Source organism: Belonocnema kinseyi, chromosome 5 (genome assembly GCF_010883055.1).
Source record: "Belonocnema kinseyi isolate 2016_QV_RU_SX_M_011 chromosome 5, B_treatae_v1, whole genome shotgun sequence".
Lineage (NCBI taxonomy): Eukaryota > Metazoa > Arthropoda > Insecta > Hymenoptera > Cynipidae > Belonocnema > Belonocnema kinseyi.
The window spans coordinates 87,209,947-87,217,488 of record NC_046661.1 but is presented as its reverse complement, the minus strand read 5'-3'; the positions used below and the strand labels follow the sequence as shown (position 1 = coordinate 87,217,488).

The 7,542-nt window shown below is 25.2% G+C and overlaps 1 long non-coding RNA gene across 1 annotated transcript in view; it reads left to right on the top strand.

Moving 5' to 3' along the window:
* The first annotated feature begins 1,330 nt into the window (after positions 1–1,330).
* The window catches only part of LOC117173338, a 12,686-nt gene continuing 6,474 nt past the window's right edge, over positions 1,331–7,542 (top strand). The window contains exon 1 of the long non-coding RNA XR_004467161.1: positions 1,331–1,380. This is a non-coding gene — a long non-coding RNA (uncharacterized LOC117173338). The remainder of the gene's footprint in view (positions 1,381–7,542) is intronic.

Genomic DNA, 7,542 nt, shown 5'->3' with positions numbered 1-7,542 from the left:
TCTATCCCATCCACACACTACTCCTTTCCCCTGCCGAGTGAGTCACGCCTACCCCGAAAGGGAAATGGCTTAATGGTGTAATAAAAAAAAAAAATAATAATATTCAAAGTTAGTTTTTTGGTTAAATGATAATATTTTAAACCAAAAAATTTTAATATTTTGTTATAAATGTTTGGTTGAAAATTAATTTTTGTTAAAAATGCATATTTTGGGGTTGAAAGTTCAACTATTTGGTAGACAATTTCTTTTTATTTTACTTTATTAACCTTGTTGAGGATTAGTTGTTTTGGTTAAAATTTACTTTTTAATCTAAAAGTTTAATTATAAGGTTAAATATTAAATTATTTGTTTTAAAATTAACGTTTTTCATACAAATTCATATTTTCGGTTTGAAATTTTAAAAACTGTATAGATTATTTATTTTTTATTTCATTTTATTTACAAAATGGGAAAATTCCCGAACAATAACATTTTCGAATAATAAGATTACTAAATTGGAAAATTTCTTAATTATAAAATTCTCGAATAATAAAATTCCCGAAAGTTTATAATATTACCGAATTGGAAATTTTCCAAATAAACAAATACCCGACAGAAAATTGCCGCATTATAAAATATTCAAACTAGAAAACTCTTGAATTATGAAATAACTGAATATAAACAACTAAATTTTTTATAAATAAACAACATTAATTTTAATATAATTTTAATTTTAATAATTTAATTAATTTCATAATAAAAAACTTAACTGCTTAAATTCGGGAATTTCACCTTCCGGAAATTTTATGATTCGAGAACTTTCCAATTCCTCATAACATCATTAGTCAAAAATAATTCAGTAGCAGGATCCAGTATTTTTTTCACCGAAAAGTAGTCGATTTCCAATACTTAATTGCAAAAAGAAGTATTATTAGATTCAAATATTGTTCATTCATCCTGATTAGCTGAGGAAATTTTTTTTTATATGCGCAATTTGATTGGTCAAGATACGAAAGTATAATAATTGTTTTCCTATAAAACTGTTGCAGTGAATTTCGAATTTTTTACACTGGAAAATTGTCTTTTCGATTTCTATTATTAAAAAGCAATAAATAAACAAATTCAGGATTATTTTTTATTCCATCTAGAAAAAAAATTGACTTACGTCGCACCATTGGATTCGTTTGCCAGCGAAGCAAAATAATATTAATGTACCTTGTTTTCTCACTCGAGGAACGTTTATCGCGAAAGACGACGCGGAAGACGGATGTCTTTGTTTCCAGGAACTAGCCGAGATATTCTTGCGCTATATTGCATATTATTTTGTAGTCTCTACGCGTTACTCGTAACAGGGAAGTTTGCTGAAGAATTTCAAACTCTCAGAAACAGAATTACGGAAAAGTAAAAAAAAAATAATAACATATTTTTAAGGAAATTTTTACATCTTAATTTAACATTCAAATTCCATTTTAAACCAGGCCATTTTAAACGGCGTAGAATGGGGCAAAAAAAGTTGACGTGGAAAAGCCAATTCTTAGTCTGCACTTTTCATTCGATTTTAACACTTTTTTATTAAAAAATTTTTTATTTAACAAGAAAATTGACATTTTTGTGTGTGTCAGTGAAGCCAGTAAAGTTGCCAATATCCCTATATTGTTTACGTGACCCTATTGTAAATTACAGACTTCGGTAATAAATCAACAATCAAAATAAAAAAGTTATTTTCAGAGTAAGCGTTGAAATGTGCCTAATTGAATTTTATGTGACAGTGAATCCGGATATTATTGAATTTTTAAACTAAAAAAGGTAAATTTTTAACAAAAAAATGGAATAGTTAAACTTATAATTAAGAAAATAGGTCTTAATTATATAAAAACGATTTTTCTACCAAATAGTTGATTTTTTTACTAATTCATTGAACTTTCCACATAAGATGACGAATTTTTATACAAAAGAGTTGAATTATCAAAAAAAAAATATATGAAATTTTGAAAAACAAAGTTAACTTTATACCAAAAAATACGAATTTCCAACAAAATACAAGAACTCTTAATCCAAAAGTTATACTTTCAACTAAAATAGATTAATCTTCAACAAAAAAGGCATTTTTAACAGAATAGTTTAATTTGAATAAAAAGTATCATTTTTAATTTAAAAAGAACCATTTGTGAACAAAAATGGAATAGGTAAATTTTCAATTACTAAAGTCGTTTTTCAACAAAAAAAAAGAGATTTTCAACAAAACAGTTTAATTTTAAACCAAAGAGATAAACTTTCAACTAAAATTTTGAATTATCATCCAAATAATGCGGTTTTAAAAAAGTTGTTCAACTGTAAAATCCAGTTGTTAAATTTGTAATGAAAAAGATGAATTTTTATAAACAATAAAATTAATTTAATACAATAAAAGAAGATATTTTAATAAAATTCAAGAATTGTCAACCAAAAAGTTTAATTTTTAAGAAAGTAGTTAATCTTTAGAACCGATTTGTTAAACTTTTAACATAAAGGTACATTTTGAAATAAAAAGATAAATTTTCTGCCGAAAAAAACGAATTTTCAACAAAATACAAGAATTCTCAATCAAAAAGTTGAATTTCAAGAAAGAATTTGTTTTAATTTTTAAGAAAGTAGATCAACTTTAAAGCCGAGTTGTTACCTTTTTAAACAAAAAGATGTATTTTTGGAATAAAAAGATTAATTTACTACAAAAAAAAAGAGTTTTTAACCAAGTCTAGTAATTCTGAAATATTATAAAGTTAAATTTTCAGTTTAAAAAGATGAAATCTTATACCAAAAGTTTAATTTACTACGAAAAAAGACAAATTTTCAATAAAATTCAAGAATTCTTAACCAAGAAGTTAAATTTTCTAATAAAAAAGATGAATTTTAAAACAAAAAGATTTATTTATCACGAAAAATAAGAATTTTTAGCAAAATTCAAGAATTCTGAATCAAAAAGTAGAATTTTCAACCAAAAAATGTGCATTTTTAAACAAAAGGATAAATTTACCAAGAAAAATAAGAATTTTTCACAAAATTCAAGAATTCTCAACAAAAAAGTTGAATTTTTAAGAAAGATAGTACAAAAACGTAACTTTTAAGAAATTAATTCAATTTCAAAATCGAGTTGTCAAATTTTTAACTAAAAAGGTGAATTTTTAAACCAAAATATTAATTTTCTGCCGTAGAAAACGATTTTTTAACAAAATCTAAGAATTCCCAATGAAAAAGATAAATTTTTAATAAAAAAAAACCATAAGATTTATTTACTACCAAAAAATACCAATTTTGAATAAAATTGAATAGTTTTCTACTAAAAAAGATGAATGTTTAAACATAATGATAATTTACTACAAAAAAACGATGTTTTAACAAAATCCAAGAAGCTTTAAACAAACAGTTAAATTTTTAATTAAAAAAGATCAATTTGAAACCAAAAGATTAATTTACTACCAAAAAAGGAAAATTTTGAATAAAATTCAATTGTTTTCAACCAAAAAGTTGAATTTTCAGACATAACAATTAATTCAATACCAAAAAAGATGATTTTTTAAAACAAAATTCAAGAATTCTCAACAAAAAAATTGAATTTTGAAGAAAGAAAGTAAAAAAGTTGTAACTTTTAAGAAGTTAGTTCGACTTTAAAATCGAGTTGTTACATTTTTGACTAAAAGGGTGAATTCTTAAACAAAAAGATTAATTTTCTACCGAAAAAAAAATTTTTTTAACAAAATCTAAGAATCCTTGACCAAAAATTAAAATTTTTAATTAAAATAGATGAATTTGAAACAAAAAGATTAATTTAATACAAAAAAGACAAATTTTAAATCAAATTTAATAGTTCTCGATTAAAAAGTTGAATTTTTAACTAAATAAGTATAATTTCTAAGCAAAAAGATTAATTTACTACCAAAAAGATGAATTTTTAATCAAATTAAAGAGTTCTCAACCAAAAAGTTGAAGTTTCAACTAAAAAGGGAGAATTTTTATAAAAATCAAACAATTCTCAACCAAAAGGTTGAATTTTCATCTAAACAAATAAATTTTCAAAAAAACAGATTAATTTTCCACCAAAAACATTACCAAATGTACTTTTAGAAACAAAATGATCTAAAATCTAAAAAATAACACGTGTAACGTTACTTTGACTGGGATCCCCCCCCCCCCGCCTTTACCAGTCTTAGGTTTTTTGAGACCCCCTCCCTCGTCCTAAAGTGGTAATGTAATTTAAGGACGATCGCTAAACGTGACCAGCGCTCGAAAACGAGAAAATTTAATGCAGAGAGGGCGCTACCTGCAACATCTTCCCCAATACTGCGCTCGTCGGCGACGAGTTCCCCTCCTACGCTACTGGCGGGAAGCGTGGACGGTATGATATATTCCCCCACGCAATTTTTCTTTTTACTGCGCATGTGACGTCGAACGCAAGCTTATTAAAAAATTGTAAATGAATAAATAATTTATTTGATCTTGTGTCTTTAAATTGAAGGCAAATGTTAGCATTATCAATAAAATATCATTTTCCAAGTAAAAACAACAACATTTAAGACCTAAAATAGAGCGAATATAACAATTTTACAGATTAAGAATCATATTTGTGATGTGTATAAATTTAAAAATGAAAATTATGTTTACTGCGTTTTCTATCAATACGAGCGGATTTTTGTAAATTTGTAACTCTTTTTTTCTTCTTCTAAAAACGCATTAAAACGATTTTTATAACCCTTTAAAAATTGTAGCAATTACACAAGAATCAAATTAACTTTTTTTTATCAATTTTTTATATGAATTTTTCTAGTTTACCCTTAAATATGAGTTTCAATCATGGAAAATAGAACAGAATTTTAAATTTTAATATTCTTTATTTTTTGGTTTAATTTTAGTCAGTTTTAAATTTAATTATTTAAGATTTGAATATTCTAAATTGTTTTGACCTAAAATGCGCAGTAAACCCAGTAAGCACAAAGTTTGACGACGTCTACGACAAGATTATGACATCTTTACGACAACTTTACGACATCCTATGTCTATGTCGTTAAGGCGTCTTTACGATATCGTAAATAAGTCGTATGATCTGACGATGTCTTTACGATATCGCAAAGACACCGAAACGACATGGACATAGGATGTCTTAAAGTTGTCGTAAAGATGTCGTAACGATGTCGTAAGTACGTCACCAAATGTTGTGTCCACTGAGAAGCTTCTTTCCAGCTGCGCAGAAGGCGAACTCGATGCCGATGAGTGCAGTAGTGGGGGAAGGAGTTGCAGGTAGCTGTCGGCGAATTGATGACTGGCCGAGCGAACGAGGAAAAGGCACGGAGAAGGGGAAGAAAAGTATACCTGTCCAAGTTTCGCGAAAACCAAATTTTAAAGTTAAAATCATAAAAAATAAAATATGGGCTTGTAAAGAATAATAAGAAGGAACTTTTTTCTCTATTTTCAATTAATATTTTGAATAATAAAATTGAAAAAGGGTTAGAAAAATTACCCAAACTCAGTAATTTTTTAAAACGTAAATCGTCATAGCTCAGCCAAATATTATGGAAACTGTTTGAAATTTGGTATATACATGCATTATACCATAGAGATCCCTAAATAATGAAGAAAATCATTAATACTGCTTATTATTTAATAATAATTACTGATTGCGACTATTTCACTCTGACTTAAAAAAATGTTTTTACTCAGGAACAAAGTTTGAACTTTTCCTTTTGTCTAAATTTTCAGTAATGCCATTCCTTTTAAGATTTTCAAATTTATAAAATTAAACAAAATTGGTTATAATTTTATGAAGAATCTACTGAACAAAAGTAATTTTTTCGTACACACTTATACCATATTTTAATGAATCGGCTTCATTTTTTCGGAAAAATCAACTTAAAATGTTTTGAAAAGGACGAGTTCTGCCATATTTTACATAATCTCAAAAATAGTTGATTATATAAACAATTTTTTTAATTTTTACAGTACATGATTTATTTATGGTTTCTAATATCTGCAATAAATATGCCACAAAGAGAGTTTATTTATTCATTTTTTATAGAGAAAAAAGTAAAATCTGCAAAATTGCACTTTTCGCCACACTTTCTGTTAAATAAATAATTATAAAACAATATTAATTTGAAAATCAGCTTTAAAAACGTTCTTAGAAATTTAATTCGGTGGAATTTTTTTAAAAATATAATTTATTTATTTAATTCAGTTGAAAAAACTGAATATGCCAGTTGAAAATTGATGGAAATCTATATTTGATTATAAAATTTATTTAATTAAATAAAAAATCAATGGCAACCGATTTCGTAAAAAAAAACTACTTTCATTCCTTGAAAAGTAGTCAAGATGTGAATTTGTTTATGAAATTGTTTATAAATTAAACAGTTATTATTTGTTGGTAAAGTACAACAAGGCTATTATAAAATCGAATATATTATTCATTGCTGACAAAGTTTTGATCAATTATGTTGAAGGACCGAAACTATTATAGTTCGAAATGGCTAAGATATACATTTTTTTTTATAAAATCAAGAATTACATTGAATTACAAATAAATTGTAATAAACAAAAAGCTGAAAAATAAATTCTCCCAGCATTTTGGGGGTGACTGAAATATCCCGAAAAATAAAATTCTCGAACTGGAAAATTCCCTAATGATAATATTCACGAATTAAAAAATTTCCGAATAATAAAATTTCCGGCAGCTAATCACCATGATCTTGAAAATTTTACGTTTTTTTATGAGTGTATAAATCATGCTGATTTATTTTTCATTTTAAATTATTTTTGACTAAGTTATGATGCTATGGAAATTTTCAAAAAATTATTTTTTTTTTTAATTTTGTCACTTCTGAAAAATCCAGAGAAATTCACGAAGTGGAAAATTTTCGAATAATAAAATTACCTAGTAATAAAAGTTCCCTAATAATAAAGTTCCCAAAAGACAATTGCCATGTTATAATAGAAAAATTCCGAAAATAAGCTAATTGAAAAAAAAATTTTTATACATTTTATTTATTGCGGGATTTTATAATTTTGGCATTTTATTATTTCGAAAATTTTATTATTCGGGATTATTCTAATTTGGGAAGTTTCCATTGTGAATTTTATTTTTGCGGAGATTTTCCGTCGTCCTGCATTTTTAATCTTGACGTAGCATGATTATAAACAATAAACTAAATCAATTAAATTAAATTATATGAGTATTAAAAACATTATGAAATTGAAAATAAAATTATAATATCTATAGTAATAATAAATTTAAAAAAGAATAATAGATTTTTTGATAATAAATAATGATCAAATAATAATTTTTTCCTCATCATTTTTTTCCAATAATGTAAATCACTATGCATTTTATAATATTTGAAATTAAATTAACACACAATTTTAACTGAGTCATCGTTAATTTCTTTATATATCAAATTCATTTTTAAACAAAAATAATTTAGTTCTAAAATTTAATTTAATCTGCTAATTTAGTGAATTATTAATGTATTATGAGACGAATGAGAGAGAAAAGTTAAATTTAAAATAAAGTTAATTGAGCATGTTTCATTGTCTTCA